Here is a 9,361-nt window from a genome sequence, read left to right on the forward strand (position 1 = left end):
CAGGGCATAAATCGTGAAGCGATTTCTAGACGGAGCGTAAACGTTGGCTAGGGGCTCATCGTGAGGGATTACATCTGTCTTCCGAAAGCTCAGGTTTGTGTGGCTTGCTCGTTGTAGGTTCGTTGTTATTTGGGATGGCCCGCCGTTTATACATACATATGCCAGACCGAATAATAGGGTGATAAGTCGCTGCTCTGCGAATCCTCCTCTCTAAACTAGTGAAATGCAAAACTATATCCATAATTTATATCGCTTGCCACATCAGGCTTATATGCATCTGCATATCTATTATACGTACGTGTATTAATGTACATGAAACTGTGTGTTACTTGAGCACCGATTGTTTCTTTTTTAGAAATATCTGTACGTAGCTGAGAGTGATGTAAAGCATATTTGGCAAATCTTTATCTTGGTTAAACGGCTGTATTCTTGACAAAATACTAAAGAAATATATTTAATATTCAGTCTCGTTCCTGCACAATTATTTTCTGACAAAAACGAGTTTTGTCGAGTGTTAGAAAATACCTGTAACTGTAATCTTAAAAGTAAGGGTTCAATTTTCTTGAAAACAGTTCAATTTATAGATCATCAAAAATTGATCGTGAGTTAGATACACCGCAGAAATGAACGCCTATATTTTTAAAATTTGTACCTTCATTATTAATTGTGTAGAGCAAGTTCGCACAATAATATAATTGAGGCTGCGAAGCTGTATCGTACAAATAATTATTCCAGTAAATACAGTGAAACCAGACGCGTGGTGTAAGCTTAGGAAATCATCGAGTATTAAGAACTTTGAAGAATTATGACAAACTGAATTTAGCCGCGCCACAACTTGCGCCGTATATACCCATGCAGTCTCGGTACCTAATTGCCAGATAAATTACCAACCCCTTGAAGTAACCTTGCTACGTACCGGCACCGAACGGTTAACAAGCACGCGAGAAGGTGGATGAAGCCAAAAAAATAGCAGGACGAAGAGGACGATCCTGCAAACGCGAAGTTGGAGACTCGGAGAATACGTAGATATCGGTTTGAATTGCAGCCACCAAGCCAAAGCTACTGATAGATGCATGGACGTGCTTCTGTCCGCGGAAACGGAATTTTAATTGGGCCGCCGTTCGTTTGTTCCATTTTCTATTTCACACGGGGCCACGTTTTTCTACTTCCTTTCCATTGCCACGCTTATTTTTTCCCGTTTTCATTCTCCTTTCTCCCTCTCTTCGAGCTCGCGCGAAGTGGAATTCGTTGTTAATCAAAAGGAGATTCTCTTAATTAAACAATATTATTTTAATCGAACATTTCCTGATTGAGAAGGAAATCTTTTATTCAACACAAACGGCAGCTATATGTATGTTTGCTCTCGATTCTTTCATTTCACGTTTCGTCGGACCGAATCTTCAATGTACGCGACAAAAGTAGGTATTATTACTGTACAGCACTGCGAAGTATATATATATATATAAGTTAAATATATTGAAATAATTTTACTCCGCTATATCTAACTATACTCACCTCTAAACTGTTTAAACAAAAATTAACTGCATTGCAAGCATAACAATTTAGTCGTCACACAAGTCCTTTGAAATATATCATCACCTTTGACCTCTTATTCAATGAAATTTATTGCGTGTAACTGATGCGAGTATGTAATTAAATGAATTTGGTCAACATATTTCACGAACATAAATATTTATTGAAAATAACAAGTTACCTTCTGTAAATATTACCGGAAAACTCCAATTTCCAACTCACGCAGAAATGTAAGCTGTGACTACAGGCTTTATTGGATGTGCTTGCATCCACGTTAATTGACTTACCATGCTTAGAGACTTCCTTGATTCCAATGAAAAATTTTCACTATCACTATATTTGACTGCTTCTGAACTAGAAATTTGCACAACCACTCCGAATAAGTAAGCAGTGCATGATAAGGTCTACTATTCTGCGCTATGTAGCAACGGAAAGTAATGAATCCCGACTGTCGGTAAAAGTAACTTACCTCATGAACAAAGCGATTATAAAATACTGGGCAAGTAAATTCTCACATTGACTGATTGTGAAGCTGGATTTTCACGGGAGTCGAATCGAAGCGACGGCAACTTGATGCGACAGCGTCCACTGATTATGAATTCTAATATCCGTCGATGGGAAAAGTTGCTCATAAAAATAGGTACCGACCGGGTACTCGTCGAGTCCCACGTGGTTAGATTTCAGAATTTAAAAATCTAGGTTTGTTAATTGGGCGTGTGAAAAAATGAATAAAATGAAAAAGCGAGATCAAGTATAATAGCTGATGGCGTATTCGGACTGCGCACAATCGATTCCTCTCGCAAGATAACGTCGATGTAGTGCATCACAAAATCTATTCCAGCATTTTTCAAAATTGTCAACATTTTCAGCAATAATCCAGAAGGTTTATCCTTACTCTTTTTATAATTTTTTTAGCAGAGAAACCGAATCTATTCATATGACTCTTATGAAACTAATCAGACATTAAGGATTCCAGACAAGACAATTAAATCGTCGTGGGTCCAACAGCTGGCAAAATGCAGAAACAAATGGGTAAATTCAATTATTTATTCACGTCAATCCAGGATGTAATACTTTCTTGCATCTCTTTTTGACTTTCGCTCTAACTCTATTCGGTAACTTGTTAAATCACTACACACGCACACCCAAAACACTTGTACTAGAATTAGGGCATACAGATTGAATAACCAGCTGAAAATTGTTGGATATAGATTTGTGATTTTGCCTCCCCATCTTTTCAGAAACTCCTCCAATCACTGCCAAGCACCACCAAACACCTCCTATGTTGACTGAAGAACATAAAGACGGTTGCCCAAGTGATTTTATTAAAGTATAGGTACCCGAGAGGAAAATGTATACATAGATCATGAATAATAGAAGATCAGTTGTAATAATGATACAGAGACCAAAAAGTATATACGTATATGCAGTCCACGCGTGATATTATTATACATATATGATCCATTTACGATTAATGCGTAATGCATACTGCAAGACTGAGAATTTTCCAGGAGAAAAACTAGGTTATCTACAATAATACGTCTATAGTAGGAGAACAGAAGAATTATTCATTTGAAATGGGATTCTATTCGACTCGCGCTCAATGTATTCCATAACTTTGATATTCGTAATTGTTCCAACAACTTTTCATTTGCTCTCTCGATCTTGAATTTTCATAGGCATAGAATCGAAACGCTGTTTTAGCTAGTCGCAAGTGAAGTATCTACGTTGGGTGGAGAAGCAGAATTGTTTTTCGAAAAGTGTTCGTACGGAAAAAGATTCAGAGTAACTGTGATACATCACGGATGCGCTAATTTTGATCAAGATGAGATCGATGCTCCGTGTATGAGACAGTTTTTAACGCGTTGTCCTGATTTAAAGATCTAAAAAGGTGATTGTCGGCCATTTGTTTTTTTTTTTTTTTTGACAGGGAGAGATAGAAAGAAGCTTCTTAAAACTTCGAGTGTAATTTAACACACGTTTGAAAGGTACGAGCAAAAATTCTTATCATCCAACTATCGCGGAACGGCAGCGTTATTATCTGACCGATTAACTGAAAAATATATGTTCAGTGAAAGGCTGACCATCGAAGGGCCGAGCCGCTTGAATCAGCAGGAACGATAACGTGCGTATTTCTTGTCTGTATTGTGGAAACTAAAATCATTATACATCTTGTCATATGATACATCATACATCATACATCACACATAGTATTAAAGTTCGAAACCAGAGTTTTAATGTTCAGATGTTCGGATGTTCAGAAAGTGACGTCACCTAAAATTTTTTCTCCCTTGACGTCATCGATCTATAGTAATCAGCTGGCCGAAATCCTCAGTCTCGAAACAACCGCGCAGTAGAGCGGACGTATGAGAATCGCGCTCCGCAGATTTCGAGTACTGGGTTCTCTACCTCCTGGATCCTGCGCTCTGGGTCTGCTTTCTGGTGTCTCTCCAATTCCAGGACAAGTGCTCCGTAGTTTCTGCGCTCCAAGTCCGCTACCTGGTGAAACTGTACTTCCAGGACGAGCACTTCATGGTTCCTGCGCTCCAGATCCGCTGCCTGGTGAAACTCGACTTCACGACCAAGAGGTGGAGGAAGAGGAGGAGTAAGTGTAATATCTCTATAATATTTAAAGGCAATTGTAATTATATTGTATCTAATTTTATTAAACTTATCATGTTTACAATAAATTATTTCAATTCATTTTTCGCGCAAGCACAAATTCAGTACCGATAAATGCGCTAGTACAATTTATTCTACTATTATTTAATTAATTAATCAATTACATTGATGCTTACCCAATATTTTTGATGTGTTCTTATACGGAAAATATTTATTACCATTGCAGGTATAACCCGAAGTGGTTATCAGTGGTTAATGGAGGTGTTAGACAGTGGTTGGAGGTGGTAGGAGGTGGACGAGGAGGAGGACGAGAAAGACCAGGAGAACAAGGTGGATGAGGAAGACGAGGATTTGCACTCGGTGAGTTCACGATTTTTACAATATTTAATCGCAATTGTCATTGTATTGTATTTGAAATTTTTCAAACTTGTCATGTTTACAATAAATTATTTCAATTCAGTTTTCGCGCGAGCACAAACTCAGTAACTCAGTATGTGCTAATAAAATTTATTATATCCTTAATTAATCAATTAATTATACTCATCCTTACATAATATTTTTGATGTGTTCTTATACTGAAAATATTTATTACTATTCAAGGTATAACCCAAGTGGGTGGCGGTGGTTGGAGGTGGCCGGAGGTGGACGAGGAGGAGGACGAGGAAGACAAGGAGAACAAGGTGTACGAGGAGGACGAGGATTTTTGCTTGGTGAGTCTATCATTTACATAATATTCATTGGCAATTGTAATTATATTTTATCTAAAATATTTCAAACTTGCCATGTATACATTAAGTTATTTCAGTTCATTTTTCGCGCAAGCACATATTCAGTAGCTATCAATGCGCTAATAAAATTGATTATATTATTATTTAATTAATTATTTACATTAATCCTAACACAGTATTTTTGATGTGTTCTTAAACTGAAAATATTTATTACTATTCCAGGTATGATCCGAGGTGGTTGGCGGTTGGCAAAAATCAATGTAATGCCATCTGTAAGGTGATTGGACTCGTATTTGCACTACGAGAACTCGTTGGGCATTTTGCGGTGAAATTTGAAAACTTGTTGTTCAAGAAATTAAATAACTATAAAAGTGGATAAAAAATGTTATCTCTAATAGTGAATGTAGCTAATACAGCCTTAACCGTATATTGATTATGTTAATGATCTATTGTGACAAGATCGAAATTAGATAAGCTCTCTAAATACTTTTTTCTAGTCTATTAATTTATATCATGTATATGTAAATGTATATTTCTTCAGTTTATACAATCACTGCACTAGGATTACCCTTGCCATGTTTTATGGTGCGCTTGTGTAATTTGTATATTATTAACCTTACGTATTACTCTATTTAAGACAAGTTGTGAGTGTTTCTTATTTCTTGGCAATTATTTATGTACTGTATGTATGTGTATATATGTATATGTATACTTACGCATGTGTATATGCATATATACACATGTTTAAAACTAGATTGTGACAATAAACACAGAGGTTTTAGTATATTCACATACGGATTTCTGTGTATAGGTACACTTGAACTAAAATATCCTTATCTCTAATACGGAGTTCTTCGTAATTCGCATTTGTTCTCGTAACCCAATGTCCTACATACAATGGCAAAAATCGAGATCCAACTTAACTGAGTCTCAAAGCCCTGTTGACATAAAAGCAGCTATTTGATAGAAATTGTAGTTTATAGTTTACACAGCCCATTGCATGATATTTCATTATAAATACATTTGTTTCAATGTATTTAGGCATAATTTATCAAATATACAGAGATCATGTGCAAATAATAAATGAATTCGACCGCAGTTTGATGTATTCATTAGAGCTTTAACAATAAATTTAAGCTTTGTTACTTCTTTTATTTTATTATGGATAATCAAAAACATTTCCGACTATTCGTGCTGTGGAAGCATGGGGATTAAACCAAATGTAGCAAAGGATTAGCAACAGTGTATGTAGAGTACGGGTATTTTTCTAATAATGCAAACACGTGCCGCTAGTTTAGTTTTGACATATCTAGAAGACCACGCCTTGCGAATTAGCTTTCCAGACAGAGATGAATTATGAATTTTAAGGACTGCATTATCGTTGTTGAATACTCTATGCCTCATGGGAAACGAAAATCTGTAACGATAAAATTGATGCACCGGATCATCGTCGACTTTAACTTATGAACTGTCCTACCATTTCCGAACACCTCCAACCATCCTATTTACCTATATTACTAGATTAGTTATGATATGAAAAGTGAAGAATTATTCATTTCGAAATGGGATTCTATTCGACGCGCGCTCGATGTATTCCATAACATTAATATTCATAATTATTCCAACAACTTTTCATTTGCTCTCTCGATCTTGAATTTTCATAGGCATAGAATCGAAACGCTGTTTTAGCTGGTCGCAAGTGAAGTATCTGCGTTGGGTGGAGGAGCAGAATTGTTTTTCGAAAAGTATTCGGATGGAAAAAAATTCAGAGTAACTGTAATACATCACGGATGCGCTAATTTTGAACGAGACGAAATGGATACTTCGTATATGAGACAGTATTTAACGCTGCGTAGTGATTTAAAGACCTAAAACGGTGATAGGGAGAGATGGAACGAAGCTTCTTAACACTTCGAGTGTATTTTAACACACATTTGAAAGATACGAGCAAAATTTTTCATCATCCAACTGTCACAGAACGGCAGCGTTATCAGCTGACCCGTTAACCGAAGGATATATCTTCAGTCAACGGCTGACCATCGAAGGGCCTGGCCGCTTGTGTCTGGAATCGGCAGGTGAGATAAAGTGTGTATTTCTTGTATGAAATGTGAAAACCAACATCATTATACATCATATCATATCATCATACATCATACATCATACATCACACATCATACATCATACATCATGCATCATCATACCAAGGATAACAGTTCGAAACCAAAGTTTGAATTTTCGGATGTTCGGAAAGTGACGTCACCAATCTAAAATCGGCTAGCCGAGTTGCTCAGTCTGGTAACAACCGCGCAGTAGAGCGGACGGTTGAGAGTCGCGCTCCGCAAATTTCGAGTACGGGTTCTCAACCTTCCGGATCCTGCGCTTCGGGTCCGCTACGTATTTCGAGTACCGGGTTCTCAACCTCCCGGATCTCGCCCTTCGGGTCCGCTACGCGGTGAAACTCGACTTCCACGATAAGCGCTCCGTGGTTCCGCGTTCATGTTTACAATAAATTATTTCAATTCGTTTTTCGCGCAAGCCTGAATTCAGTAGCTGTCGGTGCGCTAATAAAATTTCTATAACTTTATAATCTTCTCGTAATCTTTTTTTTAGAATATGTCGATAAGAAAATTATATTAAACCTTACACGGTATTTTTGATTTGTTCTCAGGCTGAAAATATTTATTAGCATTCGAGGTATAACTCGAGGTGGTTGGCGGTGGTCGTTGGGGGTGGTTAGGGGTGGTTGCGGGTAATCGCGGTGATTCAGGAGAAGAGGGACGAGGATTTCTGCTCGGTGATTTTAACAATTTTATAATATTCGATGGCGATTGCAATTATATTTCATCTAATCTTTTTCAAACTTGTCATCTTTACAATAAATTATTTCAATTCGTTCTTCGCGCAAGCCCAAATTCAGTAGTTGTCGGTGCGCTAATAAAATTTCTCGACCTCCAGGATAAGCGCTCCGTGGTTCCTCGTTCATGTTTACAATAAATTATTTCAATTCGTTTTTCGCGCAATCCTAAATTCAGTAGCTGTCGGTGCGCTAATAGAATTTCTCGACTTCCAGGATAAGCGCTCCGTGGTTCCTCGTTCATGTTTACAATAAATTATTTCAATTCGTTTTTCGTGCAATCCCAAATTCAGTAGCTGTCGATGCGCTAATAAAATTTCTCGACTTCCAGGATAAGCGCTCCGTGGTTCCTCGTTCATGTTTACAATAAATTATTTCAATTCGTTTTTCGCGCAATCCTAAATTCAGTAGCTGTCGGTGCGCTAATAGAATTTCTCGACTTCCAGGATAAGCGCTCCGTGGTTCCTCGTTCATGTTTACAATAAATTATTTCAATTCGTTTTTCGTGCAATCCCAAATTCAGTAGCTGTCGATGCGCTAATAAAATTTCTCGAATTCCAGGATAAGCGCTCCGTGGTTCCTCGTTCATGTTTACAATCAATTATTTCAATTCGTTTTTCGCGCAAGCCTGAATTCAGTAGCTGTTAGAGCGCTAATAAAATTTCTCGACTTCCAGGATAAGCGCTCCGTGGTTCCTCGTTCATGTTTACAATAAATTATTTCAATTCGTTTTTCGCGCAATCCTAAATTCAGTTGCTGTCGGTGCGCTAATAAAATTTCTAAACTTTATAATCTTCTCGTAATCTTTTTTTTAGAATATGTCGATAAGAAAATTATATTAAACCTTACACGGTATTTTTGATTTGTTCTCATGCTGAAAATATTTATTAGCATTCGAGGTATAACTCGAGGTGGTCGGCGGTGGTCGTTGGGGGTGGTTAGGGGTGGTTGCGGGTAATCGCGGTGATTCCGGAGGAGAGGGACGAGGATTTGTGCTCGGTGAGTAAAACACTTTTATAATATTTGCTGGCAATTATAATTATATTTTATCTAAAATATTTCAAACTAGTCATGTTTACATTACATTATTTCAATTCATTTTTCGCGCAAGCACATATTCAGTAGCTATGAATAAGCTTATACAATTTATTATATTATTAATTAATTAATGAATATTCTTATAATATTTAATGGCAATTGTAATTATGTTGTATTCAAAATTTTTCAAACTTGTCATGCTTACAATAAATTATTTCAATTTGTTTTTCGCGCAAGCACAAATTCAGTAGCTATGAATAAGCCTATGCAATTTATTATATTATTAAATAAATTAATTAATCAATTACTCAATTATATTAATCCTTACACAATATTTTTGATGTGTTCTTATACTGAAAATATTTATTACTATTCAAGGTATAACCTGAGGTGGTTGAAGGTGGTCGGAGGTGGACGAGGAGGAGGACGAGGAGGACAAGGATTTGTGCTGGGTGAGTAAAACACTTTTATAATATTTAATGGCAATTGTAATTATATTTCATCTGAAATATTACAAACTTGTCAAGTTTACAATAAATTATTTCAATTCATTTTTCGTGCAAGCACATATTCAGTAGCTATGAAT

At 36.7% G+C, this 9,361-nt stretch overlaps 1 long non-coding RNA gene across 2 annotated transcripts; it reads left to right on the plus strand.

The window, feature by feature from the left end:
• Positions 1 to 3,261: 3,261 nt before the first annotated feature.
• LOC124184292 lies at positions 3,262 to 4,780 on the plus strand. Of its 2 annotated transcripts, XR_006871157.1 has the most exons (4): positions 3,262 to 3,658; positions 3,852 to 4,138; positions 4,382 to 4,515; positions 4,756 to 4,780. It is a non-coding gene; the product is annotated as an uncharacterized LOC124184292 (long non-coding RNA). The 2 variants fall into 2 exon arrangements; XR_006871156.1 differs by having other exon boundaries at positions 3,262 to 4,138.
• Positions 4,781 to 9,361: the final 4,581 nt, after the last annotated feature.

Source organism: Neodiprion fabricii, chromosome 6 (assembly GCF_021155785.1).
Source record: "Neodiprion fabricii isolate iyNeoFabr1 chromosome 6, iyNeoFabr1.1, whole genome shotgun sequence".
Lineage (NCBI taxonomy): Eukaryota > Metazoa > Arthropoda > Insecta > Hymenoptera > Diprionidae > Neodiprion > Neodiprion fabricii.